The sequence below is a fragment of the Argopecten irradians genome, chromosome 10 (genome assembly GCF_041381155.1).
Source record: "Argopecten irradians isolate NY chromosome 10, Ai_NY, whole genome shotgun sequence".
Lineage (NCBI taxonomy): Eukaryota > Metazoa > Mollusca > Bivalvia > Pectinida > Pectinidae > Argopecten > Argopecten irradians.
In genome coordinates, this window is record NC_091143.1 from 20,187,097 (window position 1) to 20,210,112 (window position 23,016).

The following is a 23,016-nucleotide window of genomic DNA, read 5'->3' on the forward strand; positions in this document are numbered from 1 at the left end:
CATCTTTCTAACGCTGTACTGTAGCTTATTATAAATCACGTACCAGTTATTTAACAATTATAAACTGGTGATGTAAAGTTAATGTTGAGAATATTATATTTATCTTTCCCGTGTGTTGTAAAAGAGCAATCCGTCGTTTCATGGATGGTATCTACTACATTTTTACATACAGTTGTTTAAACGATTGATTACAACCCAACATTTTTAAAGTGAATAAATGTTCCCTTCACTTACTGTTACCAAATCTTTACTCATATCAGTATGAAAATAACAAAATAGACAACTTTCACAAACATCACAACATATATATAGTGACGTTAAAGTACTGAACTAGGGTTGTTATTCTTAATTAATATATCAATTGACTTAGTCTGTGGTATAAGAAAGTCAACTCTGCGGGGAAGCATCCATTATATGTTTATCTAGTCCTGTTTGGAACACTACGATACGTTCGGGAAGTGAGGTACAATGGTCATGTTCTGAAGGTACCTTCGAAATCAAGATACAGAAAATGCCTTTCTGATTGATGTTTCTTTTGAGATGTTTTCTTATTAGTGTCTGCTCTAGTGTTCTCTTATTATGAATAACTTTATCTTTTGTATCACAGATGAGACATGGAAGGACGAATTAGCTGTAGGGTACAATTGTCTATCTGTAACGTAGGCTTTCGCTGTCGCTTACATAGTCTTCTAAAATATATATCATACATATTCCCTCCGGTATTCGCTGTCTATCTATAAGTGAACTTCTTGAACCAATGAACGAAGTTATCCTTCAACCAAAAAAAAAATGTCTTCAGTAAATATTGTATCCAATGACAGGACAATTCAGTGTCTGAATCAGAGATAATTGTAGTCTAGTTTAGATTTCTTTTACAGATCTTCCAATACCAATGACATATACAGTAGACTGGTTTCATTAAGCTCCCTATTTTGACATTTATCTGCAGTTTGACAAGAATATCACCTCATTACGAAATTCTAGTACAAACGTGGCGGTTTTAATTCTTCTACTTCCAAAAGAGTGTAACTACAACACTCCCACGACAGTACAATTAGCCTTCCATTGCTGTTTGCTCTCCATTTTTAGAACTGCTGAATATATGAACATTTTCTAACTGTGGATCCGTATGGTGTTTTTTTAACTATTTTACCACAAGCTAAGTGTTTAAGTATCTGGATCGCTATAAATACAATGCCAAATTGTTAGAATGATAATTTTCTCGTCTGTCTTATATATGTCTTTATTTTCATCGAAGACAATTTACATAGTAAATGTGTAAAAATACATATGTCCATTGAAATTCAATCCATATCTACAGCGTCAAAAACAAAATGATAAACGTATAGTATATGCCTGTTATACATGCATTTACCCTAAAATTGAAATATTCCTACTTCCTTTATGTCTAATGATATTTCTATGAAAATTAATAAATTTTATAACGTTTGACATTGACCTTGTTTCTCTAGTAAAATGAATTTATAGATGTACATGTATCAGATAATAACATTTAGCTATAAATCTTGATTGCATAGAAGATGTACGCGAGGTAATAGTTTGATGTCATTGTACGAAAATGAATTAATTTTTCACCATTTCTAGTAAACAGTATCAGGCAGCGTACATCATTATAATAGTTCATCAGGTGTATTAACAATTATTATATGGATATCCAGATATAAAAAAAAATGATATAATGTGTTGTCATTAAATATATTTAATATTTTAAGAATAGAATATCAATAAGCTTATAACCAAGAGCGAAATATGAAGATTGTTGACAGTTCTGGTATAGATATCAAACCAAGATAGCTTAAAGCTAAAAGACGTTTATAAATATATAAAATGAAATTAGCAAAATGTCGTATGTTTGAGTTTTAAAATGTGTGAATTCATATAAGACATCACATTAAATCGTCCTTACTTGATAATCAATTATGAATACAATTATCCACATGCTATAATTGTATCGAAATAAAACCTTTCTAGAAAATAGTTTAAAGTTTTAAATAGAAACAATATGATATTATCTGATAGGCATGTTCAACAATGTATTGGAGGAAGCGCAATTATGTATGTTTATGGAACCAACTACATGCACTCTTATTAATGACATTAGCAGATAAAAATAGCATGCCAGCTTTTGTTCAATATTGCACTTATCAATCCAAGTACACAAGACCATTACCTTCCCAATGAGAAATGTAAATCTAATTTATTTCTTTGTAGTCATTACCGATTGAAATTGGTGACAGTTTGCGGATAGTACTAAACCCCTATCAGTACTTCGGCTTCGGAAACAGAAGCGCTGGGAATACTCAATGAAATGTTACAACCCTGAGTATATATCTATCGGTTTAGATTTTACGATGTGCATCTGTCGCAATGTTGTCTCATCCGTCTGTTTGGCTCCATGCTATTTAAAACAAATTACACATTGTGACTTATAAGCTTCGTAAGCAATTTAATTGCATTGTATACACCCATCTTAACGAAATTACGTGTCGTCTATAAATGAACCAGGAAGACGTTATTGTCACTATATGGGAAAACCTTAAGACTTTCAGACAGTTGTTACTTTAGATATAATAATTGAATGGAAATAAAACAAAATGTAGTTTTCTGGAATAATTTTAAAACAATAAAACAATTATAATGACTCATTAGGTATAACAAGGAGACAATGGAGTATTAGTTGTGAACAATTTTTATTGTTTCTGTTAAACTACGAAAATAAAACAACGAAATTTGCTAAAGTAAAACTTGTCAAACCAAGTCAAATTCAGGTCCCTAGGTTATTCGATGTAATTGTAAATAATTTACCTTCTTAATTAATCTTAAAACCTACCAATACCGATCATGTGTAATGGGTCCGTGGAAATCCGGTTTATACAAGTTACATTTTATAACATGCGTTATTGGAATCGCTGTACTATCAATTGGCCACTCACGAATATTTCTACTCGCAAAATGCTTTCAAACCACGAACAAATGTACTCCCACAAATTCCATGTTGAACAGCATAAAGCACGATTACTGGCTGAAAATACAGTATACGTCTGTTCAGGACTGTTCAGTAAATCAAACCAAAGCCGTGTAAGTTAGAGACAAAATCAAGCTTTGAAATATATTCGAGCAAAGTAATGTATTTGTCTTTAGACAAAAAGGTGCTGTTGCAGGTTAATAAAATAACGTTTATAATGGCAATATTCTATTTACCGAACTAAAAGATAGTTCATTTATCACAATTTGTCGAAGGACAATACAGGCATGTAAGTTCATCTATCTCAATTTGTCGACGAAGCATACTGCATGTAATTTTGAACAGAACCGAATGATGATGTAAAGAGTCGTTATGTTATATAAGATTTTCGCTAAATTGGGTTTACCATATAAACATACACAGTTGACCTGCACAATTTTGCCTTTCCATCGTCATTTTTATAAGTCTTCAGTCTATCCGATCCTGCTCAAGGAAAAGACAACAGAACTTCAGGATGACTCGGACTACGTTGAAAGTATCAACATCAACAAAACTTTATGACAGTACTATGATTAGCAATTGACTTTGTAGCGTCAATTTGTCCGTGTATACCATCAGTGACGAAATGAAAATAAAATACGCCCAATAAAATTGATCTATTGATCCGATAGATAGATTTTACCGAATACGATCAACATGCATAGGTATTTTGCTATTTTTATTATCTTATTTTACGATGTTTTATTAAGTTGATATATTGAACCAAGTCATAGTATAACATTCGCCGATTGTCATCTATATTTCATGATATGTGACATCAAGGTGCGACATGAACACACTATTTCTATAGTAAGGTATAACCATCAATGCATGAATTATTAAGAATAATACAATCTAACTACCATATCGAGAATTTATGTTTGTAAGCAAAGAGGTATGGCATTGTTTATGCAACACACAGTAGTAGTAGCATATCAACACGTACACTTTTATGGATTATATCAAGATAAGTCGACAAGATTAATTCCCCAAGGTGAAAAAACTGTCGATTTGTATTTTGCTACAAAATATTGAAATCACGCAACGAAGACAATAGTATCAAGCTTGTCATATTCGAGCAAAGTAATGTATTTGTCTTTAGACAAAAAGGTGCTGTTGCAGGTTAATAAAATAACGTTTATAATGGCAATATTCTATTTACCGAACTAAAAGATAGTTCATTTATCACAATTTGTCGAAGGACAATACAGGCATGTAAGTTCATCTATCTCAATTTGTCGACGAAGCATACTGCATGTAATTTTGAACAGAACCGAATGATGATGTAAAGAGTCGTTATATTATATAAGATTTTCGCTAAATTGGGTTTACCATATAAACATACACAGTTGACCTGCACAATTTTGCCTTTCCATCGTCATTTTTATAAGTCTTCAGTCTATCCTATCCTGCTCAAGGAAAAGACAACAGAACTTTAGGATGACTCGGACTACGTTGAAAGTATTAACATCAACAAAACTTTATGACAGTACTATGATTAGCAATTGACTTTGTAGCGTCAATTTGTCCGTGTATACCATCAGTGACGAAATGAAAATAAAATACACCCAATAAAGTTGATCTATTGATCCGATAGATAGATTTTACCGAATACGATCAACATGCATAGGTATTTTGCTATTTTTATTATCTTATTGTTCGATGTTTTATTAAGTTGATATATTGAACCAAGTCATAATATAACATTCGCCGATTGTCATCTATATTTCATGATCTGTGACATCAAGGTGCGACATGAACACACTATTTCTATAGTAAGGTATAACCACAATGCATGAATTATTAAGAATATGTGTTGTTCTGTCATACATATCTAACTACCATATCGAGAATTTATGTTTGTAAGCAAAGGGGTATGGCATTGTTTATGCAACACACAGTAGTAGTAGCATATCAACACGTACACTTTTATGGATTATACAAGATAAGTCGACAAGATTAATTCCCCAAGGTGAAAAAACTGTCGATTGCCTTTTGATTCATAGTGTATTTTGCTACAAAATATTGAAATCACGCAACGAAGACAATAGTATCAAGCTTGTATAGGTCTCAGACGCTCTTCCCAATGTACCTGATATTTAGCCCCTGTGACTTGTTAAATACTGTATAGCTTTCTGCTGATATGCCATCCATGCGGACCCATCCAATCCAACGATAGTGCTCGGTATACATGTATGACTGGCTGCCTTACTACAGTCTCTGCACAAGCTCTCGTGAGCGCGTGGGGTGCACACAGCTATGCACTGTCAATAGTGAATGATAGGACAGGGGTATTGGGAATGTACATCAAGAACATTGGCCAAGTGTAGTGATATCTAATGTTTGTGAACTGATTCTTACGCCACCTCAGTGAAGCGTAAGTACTATATTTCTTAAATACATTGACGGTTTGTATTCTATGTTATATAAACTTGTAACAATATTTTTTATTATCGATCGCCACAAAATATTCAAGGTAAACACATTGTTGCTTAATTAACTTTTTCTCACTTTTATTACATGCGTTAAATTTTAATGCCTATGTGTTGTTAGGAAAATGTTTTCAGATAACAAACTACAAGGCTTTGTAGTTTTATTATTGACTTTTAAATATAGATATAAAATTCTGTAAATATCGATCAATTTGTCAACCTCGCCTGTAGAATTATTTGCAATATACTGTTAAGGATCCATACCCTGGGAGAGTTTGATATGATTGTACAAAAATAGATGTTTTGATTGTCTAAATCGGTGATTGTCCTATCTGCAAGTTCGGATAAAATATATTTATTTCAAAAGAAATATCCAATTTTGCGTATTGATACACAAGATATACTATCTTCCATCTTAAATCACCGGAAATACTTTATCTGTCCTTATGTGTGATATTCAAATGATGTCCTCCTTTGTTAAAAGATCTTGATAGCAGATTTATAATCTTGTTCGTATTTCATTATATCCATAAATATTTATATATAGAAAGTGAATTGCAGTGAATGAAAAACTGTGTTAAATGTTGTCTTCATATCTAGTATCTTTCCTTACTCTGTGATAAAAGACCCGAAGCCTGTCTGCTTTTAGCAGATCATGAAATTGTCTTTGATGTTGATATTCGCTTTCTATAAAATCGGGTGCAAGAGATAGTGAGCTTTACAAGGCGAGCACAATATTTTGTGAAAATGTTTAACCATGTGCAGCAAATTAAAAACGTGTTAAAAGTATTAAAATATCAGCCTTGTTGGCTTTCAAAAGCCAACGGGATACTATCTAGTAAACAACATCACTGATGTCATGTATGGAGGTGTGGCGCTGTGTTTATTCAAGTATGGTGTACTTTGTGTAAAACTTTGTTTACTTTGTGTAAATAATCAATGAAAGTGATAATGAAAAAAAAATCATACTGTTGACTATTGAATACTGAATTATTTAATATATATAATTATGAGATAAATAGATAGTTGTATTTGAAGGCGTCCTTATATCGTCAAATCTCACTATTACTTCATTGTACTAATCATATTTAAGAATTTACGCAAACTAGGAAAAATGAAGAAACAAATTAAGTGAAAAGTAAATATAATCAGAAAAATAAAAATAACCTGAATTGTAATACAAAAAAATATATTTCTTACCCTCTTACAATCTTGTAAATGTCCAAAAGCACATGGATGAAGATTTCTATCAGTCATGCAATTATCGTTGAATGTAGCTATGACGAAAATGAATCACATACACATTATCTTAACATTGCTATGCGTCTATCGTCTAATGCAGCAGGTAAATTAACGCGGATTTTACAACGTTAGTGACGCTAGACCTAACAGGGGGTTAATGTTTCTGAAGTTCCATTTTGAGCAGCAAATGCAGCCGCAGCATCAATTTAGACATTAATTCAATGCTTGTCAATATCATTTCCGATTTTCGTTTCAGTAACACATTCAAAATACCTTATAAGCGGGATACGTACTTGTTTAATTGGACTTATCATAAGGCAACAAGTAATTAAGATATTATTTTGATTTTGCATCCGATAGAATCATACACAGAACAGTCAGTCGAAAAGTGCTTATTCTGTCAGGTTTTAGTATTTCAACGAATATATAACCGTAGGTTGTATGTACCATATATGGATTCGCTAACCCGATGTTAAGATTAATCGGTTTACGTTCTTAAAGTTGCTTGTCAAGTGGGACTGAAAACAATCCGCGATGTGGGGTTTTCGCTCCTCTGGTCAAGGCGGAAATAAAAATGACTATCAGAGAGTAAAACATGTTGAGTGTGATTGACACAATGGAATCAAGGTACTAGTATCTGTGTGAAATGTGATGACCAAGTTGAGGATACGACATTAATATGTAAGATCTATACTGACGACCATATTTAAAATTGTCTGGATTGAACAACGACAACAATTTAATCTCAGATACCACAAACACATATTGTTAAACGTGTCTTTTTCATTGGCATTTCATAACATTATAGACATATAACCCGCGCGTTTTGGAGAAGGATACTATTGTGATTACTATGCAGGCATTCATACAGTATTACATGTGGTTATATGTAAAATAAAAGATGGTTTGCTTAGCAGCAAAACCACGTCGCGTTATATATGGCGAATAGCACTTTTGCAATTCAAGTAGTGATTAGTTACCATATATGGAGACAACGAAGGAGTTATAACTGATTCCTTAATATCTCTACCGTCCATTATGTCAACATATGCATCCTTTTATATTTATTTTCCAAACGTTTTTCATCGAAATTCTCAAATGAAAGCACGTGTAAAGTGTTGGTTGTTTTTATTTCAAAGCAAAACATAAATGTTTTAAACACGATTTTATAATAATCACTTTTCCTTTTGAATCATGAAACTAATCATTTAAGATTATTTTTGGGCGTAAACCTAATTAGATATAAAACTTATTGTCGAAATTTCCAAATTACAGCATTTGTTAGATGATGTTATAACACAGCATCGATCCCGTTTTAGCACAACCCTTTGGGTGTTGATGGTATCTCTATATTACACAACAGTATAGTCTATAAAAGTGGTAGTTGCTCCTCATCGTGGGGTGTATTTCGGTTTCTTCGGTGGAATACTGCATTGACACAGAACTGTAAAAAAAGGCCTTTCGTCAATGGCAATGGCTGTCAATAGGTAGCTGAACCCAATAAACCACACCAAACCAAACCAAACGGCAGTTTATACCATCTGAAATCTCATCTTGTATGGATGCCTCAAGACAAATACGAATAATGACTATTTGCTTTACGGTTATAGACTCGTCGTTTATATTTACATGGCAATATTGACCTCTCTGTTTCAATGTTTTCATCAGAATATGCGCAACTGTGTGTACTGTTTGAAAAATGTTAATCCAGTATGAACGCTGCCATTATCCATATTTGGTTACATTTCAATTTACTGTTTTGGTTTGTTTTAAACCCGGACAAGAGTGGTGAACGACAAAAGCGCATAGTGGACCATTTGAACTCCATTCATGGTCGACATATCCAGCAATAACACTCGGAAACCAATCTATTTAATGAACTGAAATGAAAACTTGTTCTACGTCGATAGAACACTGAATGTGTTTGATGTATACCTGTCCAGGTTGTGTTTCATGTTTCCAGTTTTAGGCGTATTCGGCAATAACCGTTGTCATGTCGTTTCAATTGTAAAGAATATAATATAATATAAAACCCACAGTCTGAGCAATAAACAGAACTGTATTGCTATCTTGTATAAAATGCATGGGTAAACGAAACATTTAAACGTGTTCTTATACACTTTTCACGATTCGCTTGGTAATAGAAAATCATACATGGTCAGTGGCCATGTAGAATAACACCAAATATTTAAATAGTCATGGGTTGCAATTGGACATACAATGTGGCTGTGGAAAATATTTTGTCCTCAATACGGTTATTATAAACACCACTAGTTACACAGAAAATTTTAAGCCCGAATATGTATGATATAAAGGATATTTAAACATCACGTCTGTCTTACCACAGAGTCACGTTTTTTCCTTTTATAGACACATCTCTTCTCTGAAGACGTAGGAAACCGACGATTAGATAATACTATTCTGGATACTCTCAATCGCAGCTAAATAATCAATCCTAATGTTTGAAGATTGTATATAATGTTCATGACATCCATAGACAAAGTATTGCAAGCTTTTGTTCTACAATTTTAAACACGAAATTAACAATTGAGTGTTCCATATGTGCTCTTGATCGAAAAAGGAAACAATGTTCACTGTCCGAATAAAGATAAAGCAAAGTTATCTAAATACACTTCAATTTATCTATATCTACAAAACTCAATTGGACAATCAATTCGATCACCGTCAAAATGTGTTTAACGAACAAATTGTCTCTCAATATATTATACAGGGCACATTTATAGGGAGAGAGATAAATGTCCCGAAACTCTTTCATCTTCCGTGGGTGATGCTGTCCAGATCTCTGACCTGCGCTTATCCAGCCAATTGACGGTTATTTTAATTAGACTTGTCAGTAGTGACGGGCGTATAATGTTTTTATTAATAGGTGACGTGTTCCGACCAATCTGGTCGTAATAGAATTGGACTGACCACCTCGATAACAGAGCGGAAGTGACCGGTGTCTGGTCAGTACGGGCCTGACCATTAACTGTAAGGAATTGAATTACCGTTAACGATGAAAACACTTTTACGGCAGTCGGATATGGCTAATATCTAACAACAGCCATATGGAAACCTTTTTAAGACTCACGGTAAACAAAGCAGATAGAAATATTAGATCTTTATCATTGTAATGATACTTGTATCATATTTTGTTTGAAGGGAAGATGTTTCAACTTAATTGCGATGGCATTAAATCACTGCCTGTGTTGTATCTGAAATATTTACATCCGGGGATGGGCCGTTGTAGTCTACGTAATGACACAAAGACAAGTACTTAATTGGGATAATTTTCTCAAACGTTCCAGCGACGTTGAGTTAATCAGCCTGGTGTGATGTTTAAATATCAGTGGAAGCTCCACAAATAGAACAGCACAAACTTGGAGTGACGCCTTGATCAGTATGTCTCCGACATGCGTCAGTAGATGTGTTGAGTTATTGACCGTATACATAGGATAGTGGGATACAAGTGGCCTGGCGGTGAGTGACAATTCTGTTGACCCGAGAGAGCGAGATATGAGTAAAACACTTACACAACTGGTAAAATATGCACATGTGGAAATACTTTAGATGATCGTCTTTGCGTAAAAAGTTACGCTTCAATAAATACAAAACCGTGAAATACAGAAGACCTTTCTCCTAAGGAAAACATTTATTCATTAACATCTGCAATCCGTTCCATTGGATAATTGTAGAATAAGACATTCTTTAAAGCTAAGGAAATGCTCGTGAAACTGGGGCCAAGCATACGATCGAGAAATAGTGTTATAATGGTTTTGATTAATGTACTTTTACACGTTTCAAAAGCTAGGGTTAGATTTGGTTAGGTTTTCAGGAGTAAACGTAATTTAATAAACAAGGGACATTTTAGAAGGGTATCCACTGTGTGCCATTTGTATTTTAGAATTATCTGACATCTGTTTACTTTTCTGATACTGATTTTGTAGTGCTGCCCTATTGAAACATACTGCCACTCCGACCTGCACACCTTTCCCAGCCACATTATATTGTAATCATTCGCCATCCTTCATTTACTCCGAACGAACTCTCAGCAGGGTATACATTAATACTTTTAGTCTTACTTGTACCTCAAACAAGAGACAGAAACTAGAGCAGACTTCACTCGGTTGAACGCTCAACACGATGCCAAATGTGATATGGTTTCAAGGGAGACATCAAGTGAGAAGAAGTCTATTGGCGAAAAATATATATCCAAAGTTTGCTAGTCTTTTACGATCGTTTTAGGGTCAGCAGGAACATTTTATGCTTACTAGGCCAGGCAATAAAACCAATATCATATTTATATACATGCTCCAATGAGTATGTGGTCGAATTTATTATAAATGTCTGTCATTACACTATGACGAATCTCACTGTATATGTCAACATTAATTCAAATCATGTTAATAAATCTGTATTTTATAGTTATTTACAGTGATTAATATATTAATTAGGAATACAGGGAACGTGTGTAGATCAGGCATGAGTTGAAAAAAAACACTGATTTGTCATATTTGTCAAAATAATCACTGATGATGGTTGAATCAATTTGTTCTCACTAATAGAAAACTGTTACCCTCTAACGACTCAATGTCTGTAATTGAAACATTCCACGTTTCAAATAAATAGCATTCGAATTCTGCGTCAGTTTAGTCGATTGAAACACAAGCGTTACCACGGAAAGACTCCCAATAGACACAACGTTTCGATGCAATCTGTTAAAACCTTGTCTCATCACTATTTTATCACATATATCAACGCAAAACATCCATCAGATTGTATTCCAAATTATCAAAATAGGAAATTGGAATGATACAAAATGAAGTTTGACATTTTAAAGAAATATGGTTAAACGATCCAATGTGTTTCGGTATATATGATGGTCTTTGACCTTTAACATTTTATTTAAGTAAGTAATCGGATAAATATGCTTAGTGTTGATAACCAACGTATACCGTTCAAGTGTTTTATTGGCCTCAAATGTTAACATGCTGTAAAAGGAAACGTATTAACATTATGAGTGTTCAATCAAAACTAGTATTTCATTTCCCATCTGACCTACACGCATGTTCAAACTAAAACATTTATAACATGATAACGGTACGAGTTTGGTTAATTGCATGATTCTAAACAATGACTTAATTTGGGAGAATATTTTCTAATAGAAATAAATTTTTACTGCCTCCAAAAAGACCTTTCCAGTGTTTGTTTGTTTGTTTGTTTTATTAGTTAACGTCATATAAACAGCCAGGGTCATGTAAGGACGGCCTCCCATGTATGTAGTGTGTTGCGTGTATGGAGTGTGTGTGGTGTGTCTTCTTGTATAATGGAACTGTTGTCCATTTTATAGTGCTATATCACTGAAGCATGTCACCAAGGGAACCACCCAACACACCCACGGTCACATTATACTGACAACGGGCGAACCACTCGTCCCATTTAAGTCATGCTGAGCGATAAGCAAGGACGGAAACTACCACTTTTAAAGACTTTGGTGTGTCTCGGCCAGGGGAAAGAATCAAGAGCCTACCTCACATAGGCGAGCGCTCAACGGAAGGCCAAAAGTGAAGAGGTGTTAAGGGTGACATTAGGAAGAATATGTTCAGTCAGAAGATCATTTTACGATTTTGCATTAGGGGCAGCAGTTACAATTCTAACGCCCTACCTCCAGGTTTAAAACGATAACCGGTGTGATATTTTGTATGTATTTGTGTATCTCCCTGATTCGATCTGTAGGATACTGGTCACTTGCCGTAAAATTGTTTTTTTATCATCGATATAGAAAAATAAGAAAAACAAATCAAAGGCAATTGACAACGGTCCTGATCACGTTACATTCTCCTCTATCACAGTATTTCTTTTGTCACAGTAACTCTTTAATTGTAATGTAATATAATACCTTGCGTGGGTGCTTCGTTCTACGTAAAACAAATGATTCTAATCAAGGTATGTCAGTCAATCATTTGTGAAATCACTGAAGACACCAACTGTCTTTATCGCACTAGGACACGCAAGGATTGGTCTTTATACCGACTTATACCAACAAATAGACATCGCTTAGAGAATGGCAATGATTCCGTGGTGTTCTATATGTGAAGTTGAGAAGGATTACAAACGTTAAAAAACTTCTAGTCGTCTGGTGCCACAGCGAAAATCTCTTTCGCCAGGCTTATTCAAAGCTATAAACGTACATTTAATACCCCAGAGAGCAGCTGGACAATATTAAAGTTGTTGTAAATAATCGCACAGATATCAGCTTGCGAATCCTTTATGAATCTAGGCGATCTATAGTACGCCAAGAATTGCGTTTTGGTCACGATACGTTACCTTCGTTGTGCTTATCTTTTCACTCAAATGTCTGAAGGAGAGTTGCGCTTGTGACATATTGTTTCTTACTTTCCTCACAGTATCATTACGGGCAGCGGCTGTCGAGTATCCCGACATTCTACCACTAGCACTCCAATCGGTGTAGTAAGTAAGCAATCCATGGTTGGGAGTTGGAATTCCAAATGGAAAAAAAAATAATCCATTGTACGTTTTTTTCTGTTTATTATTATCATTATTATTTGGGTTTTAAGTCTACATTGCAGAATTGTGTCAATTACAAGCTCTTCCTCTTTTCATACTTTTTCAGTATTTTGGGACTACCTTTTTGTAACGAAACAATTACTGACGAATTAACTGTTTTGTCCCTACACGTGCCGACCTATCAACCAAAATACTAACTATCACCGTAAAAACAATATTTTGAGATCATTTGAGAAATTACTGTACTTTGTATCAAACTTATATTTTCCCCTGTATAAGGTCAAATTAGAATCAGGTATTGGATGACCTTTGCTGATCTATCTAACAGGACATTACTGTCTTAGGCATGTGTCAAAAATAACGCGATGTTATCGTGACCTTTATCTAGCGTGTCAGTAAAACTGATACCAGGCAATCCGTGATAGCTCTACGGGATATAGGAGACAAATTGGTGTATTTGTTGTCTACATAATATATAAAGGTTTCAGTTCTTCTATTTTTGTACCAAAATCGACCAGCAAACCCTTAATATTTCATGCATATCGAGAGTGCACAATCCGGTGAATATTTCATAATTCTGAAAATTATATCCAGAACGTAAAATGTCTTTGAAGGAAAGATAGCATCGAATCTACATGAACTGCAAATAAATCCTTTGGGAATATGCAATAGGCAAAAGCTTTTCTTAGAAATCAATGACAGTATGCGATTTCGAATAAAAATCTGATTTTAGGATTGTTTGAGAAATCTGTCCTGTACCATCCAAATTATTAATATCATGGCATATCATTTTTGTTTCTACGACATAACGGGTAATATATTCTAGAATGACGATAATGCAGAATTAGAGTCTTTCTCTTTAACTTCTTATTGAGAGCTTGTGGTTGGTTTGCCAATCTGGCCGAGACGTTGTAGAAACAAAGCGATTACATCTCAGAACTGTACTAGTTAAACATATAATAAGCATATCCATAAAGTGCTGTATAGCTATTGTACAATGATATACTAACGTCAGTGTGCATGGTGTGTTTTCTCGTTCTATATAATACAGCTACGGAATCTACATTCTGTGATGTAAGACGCTTTAACATTCTGTGTCCCCTGGCAGTGCGTTTGACAGTATATTTGGACCTCTATTTCACAGTTACAGGTCTATATGATATGGAACAGAGACGGGAAATTAGCCTTTCTCAGACTTTCTCGCGCGGCAGTGACAAATAAACTAATGCATAGCATTTGATAGCAAATCCGTAGTGAGTAAAACTGAAATAGGTTTTGACAATAAATGCATCAGGGATATGTTGGAGAAGCATCTTGTGTTCGCCCATCGCTAGATCATCGAACAAAAGGTCGGTGAATCTTGGCAAGGCCAATCCGTACCATAAAATGTTGACCATTTTTCTCGGAAACCTTTTTAATAACATGATAAAAATTACGGAACCACGCAACTATTTATTGTATTATATTTCGTTTGGTTCCATTTATTAAGCGTCTTATTAGCAACCAGGGTCATGAAAGGACGTACCAGGTTTATACGCAGGAGGAAAGCCTGAGCACCCGGAAAAAACCCACCGGCCAACCACTGGCAGCTTCTCCACATGGGATTAATGTACATATCACTCGCCATAGAATAATGGAAGCCTTAACATTTTAGCTTGGACAGCCATAAATGTTGGTATTAAACGTTATGCATGTACAAAAGTGTATTTGAAGAGACTTGATGACCCAAGGTAAGCAGCTCTAGACTGCATCATAGACTAATCGGTATACCGGAATAGAATTGTGGAAGAATTCCTAATATTTACTAAAGACAACATCTGGTTAGGTTGACATTCGCACAGTTTCAGTACGTGCGAAGTTAAAAGTTTTTATTAATTAACAATATAACTCGCCTATGTACCAGAGAAGCATATGCAAGTAGCTGATGAAGTTTGCACAACGGCTGGCTGAGCTATCGTGCAGAATTATTTTTTTAGTACATATGAACTCATTATAATTCTGAGAAACATATGTACATCAGGACACAAGCTATATTAAAATACGTTTTTATCGGTTGTATGAAATCTTAATTTCTAATTTACCTTACCTCTCATTCAATAGTTATTTGAAATAAGAAAAGCTGTCCGTTAAAACCAAAACACTTTAGAATTCAATTTAAATCATTGAAGTCAAATGCAATTTACCAGACATGTACTTCCTTCCTCATTCATTATGGGTGTACAAAATTTAACTCATTTAACAAACCGGTTTTGTTATTTGTTGTCATTGCTCATTCTCCGAGATTATGAAATGTTGTAGATTCTGACATGTAATTGACAAAGTTCTTTTACTTCCTAAAAGTGATAACTTGAAGACACACAAATATCACACCATGAGAGAAAGAATAAACATTTGGTGCTAGAGTTGTCAACACTGAAAGCGATTAGACAGCGTGAATGCTACAATTTCGGTAACGAATGCTAAAACAGCCATTTTGAAATAAGATTCATCTTTGTCTCGGAAAATAATTAGAATACTCAGGAATCGAGGCTTGCAGTGACAGTTAATATAGCGTCAAGGGAATGATGTAACGCATTATTGCTGTTGATATGACATCTAATATTAGTCCAGCCAAAGAATGGAAATCACATTCTTTTACCGTTGGTGCCAATGAAAGCATGACCAGAAGATCTTAAAACTTCATTTAGAGTACAGCAACGCTTTGCGTTAGAGTTTCACGAACGATAGTGTCGACGCCTTAAGGCAATTGCTTTTTCCGTCAAATTCGGAAGGGATATGGTAAAAGTATTGCAATACTAAAACAATCAAGCTGTGAAATTTTGTTTTAGTATTAAATTGATCATAAAGAATAAAACGTATTGACATTCATAGATATCGTTATTTCCATGTCGAATGATTAGATGATTGTACAATATTTGCGTGCATTTGTCTGATTATAATTGTTGTGTAAAGTTTTAAAAGTTTATTTTATGTCCGCTGTTTCTAACATTTCGGTGAAAATGAATAAAAATATGTTTTAAGTACAAGTGCAGTAGGTGTAGCAAAATGCATAGCGAAGACCGAGTTTTGAACCCGGGATTCTCCGAACACTACACGTTTTCAATTGAACTACATGTACTCGGTAGGGGACGATAGACCCGATACTGATGTCGGGTAAATTCAATCATTCATATTTTGTTCGAAGTGTATAAAGCGGAAGAATTCAACTTCTGGCCATGATTTCTCTAAACAATTGTTAGTCAAAGTGGGACAAATTAAAAATGACTACAGTTACTTTAGAACTGTAAGGTTTCGTCCTTTTTTGTTTCGGGAAAACGGACTTAAGAAATAATTTCTTTTGTTTATTTGAATGATTCGTGATAAGCTTTTGATTTAAAACCGCTGTTTCACTCCGGTAGCAAGTATGAGATATGTGTCCATATATGATTAAAACGCCATCATTGCTTGAAAAAGTACATATCTCACGGTCAATTAAGTCAACGTTCTTGAGCTACATTGAATACATTGAAAGATATTATCAAATCACCATTAGATATCTAATGTTAATGGAGAGTTGGTAAGTGTATCTTATGCTGTCGATTCGGGCATTCCACCTCATATATATAATCAGTTGCCCACGCGTAACAATATGTAAATGGAACCTGAAATAACTGGGTGTTCTTGAAAAAGGACACGAAAACTTCCTAAAATTAAAGTATTGTCTGACAAACTTTGACCTCTTAACGAGCTGCTTTACAAATGACCCTCGCTCAAGATGACATGTCGAAACGTAATATGCATGTCAGACGTTACCATTACCGTGCCACCGTGAAACAACTAGCAGAATATTTAATATTGAATTTCCTCATTTCTTTTAATATCAACATATATCTTACAACGCCACCCAACATATAGCTTAATTGTCAACAAAGACTTAGAGGACTTTCTACGTTTTTAGATGGTATTGACCAGATGTAAACCGCTAGGACAATTCAACACAAAGGTAGTTACTGGCCTGAACAGCTCTCTATTCAGTAGACTGACTTGTGTGGTGTGGTATTTCACTTCTGTTGTAACCAGCAGTACGTATTGTTTAGGGGTAACGATCCTTACCTATACCTCGTAAATTGTTTACAGGGTCGTTAAAGTGTCGATAGTTTAGTTTTTGGCCACCGATACGTGCATGTCAAACATAACAATGTCTTGATTAATCTCATTTTGATACGACTGTTAAGTGATGTTATTTTTAGGTAGTATCTTCGGATTTGTGGTAAAATCAAATTTCACTTAAAAAGAATCACGTCTTTGTTAAGCCGTGCTGATGGATAGGGTGATGGTATCATTTTTAGTTTAAAACCTGAGGAAAAGATTATATATCTGACCTGTCATTGTTTGTGACGTAAGACATTTGTCAGGCAGTGTATACAAAGTAATGTTTACAATGTAACATACAAGCGTTGACCAAGAAAACCACATCGCCATATCTGACAATAAGAAAACCAACATTTGTATCGCAGTATCATAAATTTCCCTGTAGATGTGTCGATGACAGGTCTTACCATAAGTGAGATGTTATTGCTACTTTGCTAGTGCTGCAGCAAAGTCATTAATAGAAATTAATGACAAGCACCTGTTTTATACATAAAACATTCGATTTATTATTCATGTTTGATCACAGAAATATAACAATCTACGTCAACAAACCAATACAGGTATCAATTGGTTCCATTAAATGCATCTTAATTCCGCAGATTTTGTTTCTGGTTTCAGATTGTAACACTCGTATTAATTACATCAACGTTCTGTGTTGTGTTAGCCGCTGGGCAACTTTGACATTTTCTATTTAGTTTATAAATATTTTCTGTTTAATGTATTTTAATTCTTTATAAGAACACAAGTGACATGTTATTTGACTACCGCTAGACCTGAACAACGTTTACACGAAATTGAAACGCTTTCTGCTTAATTGCCTCCAATAGGTTGACCCTAGAATGGGTCACGTGCTCACAGCTTCGTGTCCTAATAGAGCTACTGGTGCTGAAAGCGAAAGGTCACAAATCGATGACCCCGACAACTTAAATATTTGGCAGGTATTACTTAAGATAATTCATAAAAGACTATATTTAGAACAAAGTAGGTTCAAAATTGGGCGTATAGTTACTGAAACCCTCTGATCGTCATGTGTGTTCTAAGATAGAAGGCATTGGTGAATTAATTTTGCTCTGTCTTGTGGGGAACTCGGTACACATGGAATTCATGTTCTTATACATGTATTCATGATACTAAATTGTTGTACATTAACACATTCGCTTGGTTGCAGACGAGCACCTGATACCTGGCCGAGTGGGAACCCTGAGAGTGTGATTGGAGATTTATGATCCTCTACCAGACAACACAGATGCCAAGGTAAGACCACACATTTTAACGCTTTAGTTTGGCTACTATCTCTTACGAACTGGCATATGAACTGTTTCAAAAGCTAGGTCAGTAAGTGAACTTAAAGTTTGAAAATTCAATTTTACGGATTTTTATTATCGGGTAATATATATCGGGTATATCGGGTATAAATACTTTATACATCACAAAGTTTTGCATATATTGATGAAATGCAAGGAGCATTTTGCTAAAAAAATGACATCGTGCCAATTATTGATTAAGCTATCCATCTACACATTTATTAATTAATTTATCGTGTATTTACATGCTGTCTCACTTTTACCTTATACGTAGTAAATCTGTCATATCATCACTTATTAAAATATACGTGCGAGCGTATAATCAAATTATATACTTCCTCTGTTCCCCTACATTGGATTCCTGGTGCGCCATTATTGGTCAAATAAAATATAAGTATAGTTAAAGATATATTTTACTATTACATATTCATTAATAATCGTTTGAGTTAAATGTATTTACGGAAAATTATTAACAAACAATTTGGACACAAGCAAAAGGTGCTACTCTTAGGGCAGCTGATGTGTCACATCATCATATGCTTTGTTAACGCTTCATTGTTTTACACAGGTAGGTGCTTCAATAACTCTAATGTACAGTGATCATGTATAATACACATGGTTCGTTAGAGTTCTATAATCGTAAGTGGCCAGGCGACCTACAAAGTCATGGCAACTGTACTTTAAAACAGGCTTCATACAGACTTTATCAAATACAAATCTCTCAACGTATTAGTATATTTAGGCTATTTATAGCAAACATTATTCACGTTAGCCTTTCATCTTTATACTGACGATTGTTGTGTGGATGTGACCTATTCAGTCGGTATTTGACACAGATGAGCAGACTTTGTGAAGTATTTCCTGTCGCTGAAGTTAGCCATGGTAATAACGCAATAAGAGTTTGGCCAAACCTCGACTTACTGTCCAAAAACTGTGCAAAATCATAATTTAATTAGATCCATTATAGTAGTGATAAAATGTGCAATGGCAATGTGCAAGAATTTGAAATGAGATCCTTTTCTTGAGTGGGCCGGTATGTAAGAAATGCGTATGAAACACGGGGGTAACGTAAATAAAGGAGAAATAATAAGATATCCTTGAGTTATGAAATCACGATTTGTGTTCTTAATATCTAATTTTTACGCAATGATTATATTCATGTTCGGCATTGATAAGTCCGCCATTTGTGTTGTATGCACGGTCCTTGCCGCTGCATACATCTGGTCATATTGAGATGGTGCAAAGATAAACACATAGATAAATAAAGTAAAGTATCGGCAGTGTGTGTACATTACACGACAGGTAAAAATATATATTTAATAAAAATATTATAAATGTTTGCACGAGTATGCACCTATTAGGTATATATTTTAAACAACTCATACTGAGACGAAAATTCCTCGTTCGTAGCACGGCATTGTTTTTTTGAGCGAGAAGTAATCTATTTTAAGTATCATTCGATAAAGTGGATTCGCCAATATCTAATGTTTTATTCGTCATATAAACCACATAAATCGTTTGATGAAATGTTACTTAAAAGATTATTGAAACCAGGATGTAACATTTTTAAATTCTATTGCAAAATGTGTTAAACTTACAAGAAGAGAAAATAAAACCTTAAGCAAGTTAAAGATATAATCAAATTAAATCGACCATGCAGGCCATTATAGAACAATTCATTTAATTCCTTTTAAATATCACGATCACAAGCTTATAATAATGTATATTTCTGTGATTCCATATCCCATATAATGAAAACATTGTTTCTTATAGTATTACTTATAGTTTGATTTAATGCTGTAATATTTTCGTCTGTCTTCATTTCTGGCTGATTTCTCTCTCATGTACTCTCTGCCTGCTATACATGGTACGTTCTGGAATAAGCCTATCCTGTTATAGAACTTTATACCTAACAAACTTAACTACATCATCTTTTTGTCATATTTACATAATTATGTAAGACAAAATAAACAATTTCAGTGATGTCTAGTAATTCATATAAAACTTATTATCTCGCTGAAAGATACCTATCCTCGCGCAGTCCTATACATATTGATATCAGAAACACAAACTTAGTATAAAAACGATGTAGTACATGTTATTATCAGCGACAAAGGCTATTTTAGTATACAGATAAATGATGTATATGTTATATTACTAAATGAGGCCAAATTAAATTAGAATTAATCAGAAAATAGAAAGCAATAATGATAATTATAATCTTTGTAATTATTTCACTCACTAGGATCTATAATTAATTTGGTGGGTTATGTGATAAAATAATATCTTTCACGCGTTTAGCGGGATACCACGACAGCTATTGTGTATTCAAATACGCTGCGTATTCAGTTTATTACGTTATAAACTCAACAGGATATATGGTATAATGTGGAAATCCATTAAATTGTTTTTTTCTTCCTTTTAATATCCAACTCGGCTTACAAAAATGATTCCATTCGAAGTTCTGATAATCTTGATCTATCACAACGAAGACTTGTATTTGCATTCATCCAACTATCAAGCACTCATTAAACCGGATAAGAGCGCGGAAACTTTAAGATATGTGACGTGACATGATATCTGAATATTACAATTTTTTAAAGAAATATAGGAATGCATTCCAGTAGTTGAATATACTAGCGTAACAAAACAATTATACTTGTTTTACATAAGGATTAAATCCACATGGAAAACCTTATACGAACACGGATTGGCTGCTAGTATTTACCTGTTCGTTATTTTTTATATCAATAGGATAGACAGAGACATGGATTTAGTGTTCGTGAATCATATATTTTCATCAATCATATTTTAAAGTACGATATCTGTAATAAAGAATATATTTTCTGTGCCATTAAACAATTCATTGGATGGTAGTTGTGGTTTGTTTGTTTATTCACAATAGCGTCCTATTAATAGCCAGGGTAATGTAAGGACGACCTCCCATGTATGTGGTGTGTAGCGTGTATGAAGTGCGCGATGTGTGTTTTAGGAGACTGCAGTATGTTCGTGTAGTGTCTTTTTGTAAAGTGGAACACTTGCCCTTTTTAAAGTACTATGTTACTGAAGCATGCCACCGAAGATACCAAACAAGGCGTCCAACCCATTCACATTATACTGACAACATGCGAACCAGTTGTCTTACTCCCTGTATGCTGAGCGCTAAATAGGAGTAAAAACTACCACTTTTAAAGACTATGGTGAGTCTCGGCCAGGGGACAGAACCCACAGCCTTCCTCATAGAGGCGATCGCTCAACAATAGGCCAAAAGTGAGGTGGTGTCAATGAAGACGTTAAATAAGACGGGAAGAAATAAAACATAATATCCTTGATTTAGTCGCTTTTTACGATCATACAATGGGGCAGAAGGTAAAATTCTTACGCCCTACCTGCAGGGCCAATATAAATGTTGTGAGATATTTGTAGTGAGCGACTGTACCCAATATTAATGTCGTGAGATATTTGTAGAGAGCAACTATATGATGAGGCTTATTGTTATAATTACAGTACCGTTCAATATACTGATAGGGTGAGATGAATAACAGGAAGCTTGCATGTCCAACGAGTACTGCTTCAATCATTTATCATAAATTAACTTCGATTGATCAGTAAGGCTAATCACTTGATCGCATGATAAAGGTTATTTATGTCTGATATCTTTTTCGTTTTTATAAAAAGTTTAAAGACCAAATAAACATGTTTTCTCACAAAACTCCCATAAAACATAGCATTATTGATTGACTTACCAGTACAAACGTCTGTGGCAGAATTGTGGGAATGGTGTTAAATTTTAAAGAAATGTAACATTATATATTAAAACGAAAACGAATGTAAAGGTAGAAAATTAAAATCAATTGACTTATGGTAAACTATGAAAGCGACAAAGTATTTTAAATAATTTTGAAAGCGATGACAAAAAGGACGGTAAGCCGATAAAATGAACTTGTCGTGGTCTGTTTAAATTAAATTTAGGATGCCCTCTTCCTTCGATGATGATGTGCTCTATGTGGTGAATGCATGACATATTTTGAAAACTGCACTATATAAGTGTAGTGTAACCTTGTTATAGTTCATTGTCGGTAACCAATTAGTCACCGCTCCATCATCTCTGTCGTAAGCGAAAGAGCGGTGACTCGTGGGTTTGTTGCTACGCTTGTAGTGGATAGTTTCCAATTCGGCAGTGTTTACTGATACAAGGCGCCAAAGACACTGAACAGCACACCACACGGGTTCACATTATACTGACAACAAGTGATATACATGCAATCGCTTTGAGTAATCGTATAAAACATTCAAGTACGACATTTTAACGATAAAACACATTAATAAATTCAAACATATTATGATTCTTAGC

The 23,016-nt window shown here is 34.4% G+C and overlaps 1 long non-coding RNA gene across 2 annotated transcripts in view; it reads left to right on the forward strand.

Annotated features, from left to right (window-relative positions):
- Window positions 1-23,016, forward strand: part of LOC138332759 (uncharacterized) — a 60,080-nt gene that overhangs the window by 31,555 nt on the left and 5,509 nt on the right. Inside the window, exons 1-2 of one of the 2 annotated variants that reach the window (XR_011209865.1) lie at window positions 5,241-5,402; window positions 18,527-18,612. This is a non-coding gene — a long non-coding RNA (uncharacterized lncRNA). Of the gene's footprint in view, window positions 1-5,240; window positions 5,403-18,526; window positions 18,613-23,016 lie in introns of those variants that run through there. The other variant, XR_011209866.1, reaches the window with a different exon arrangement.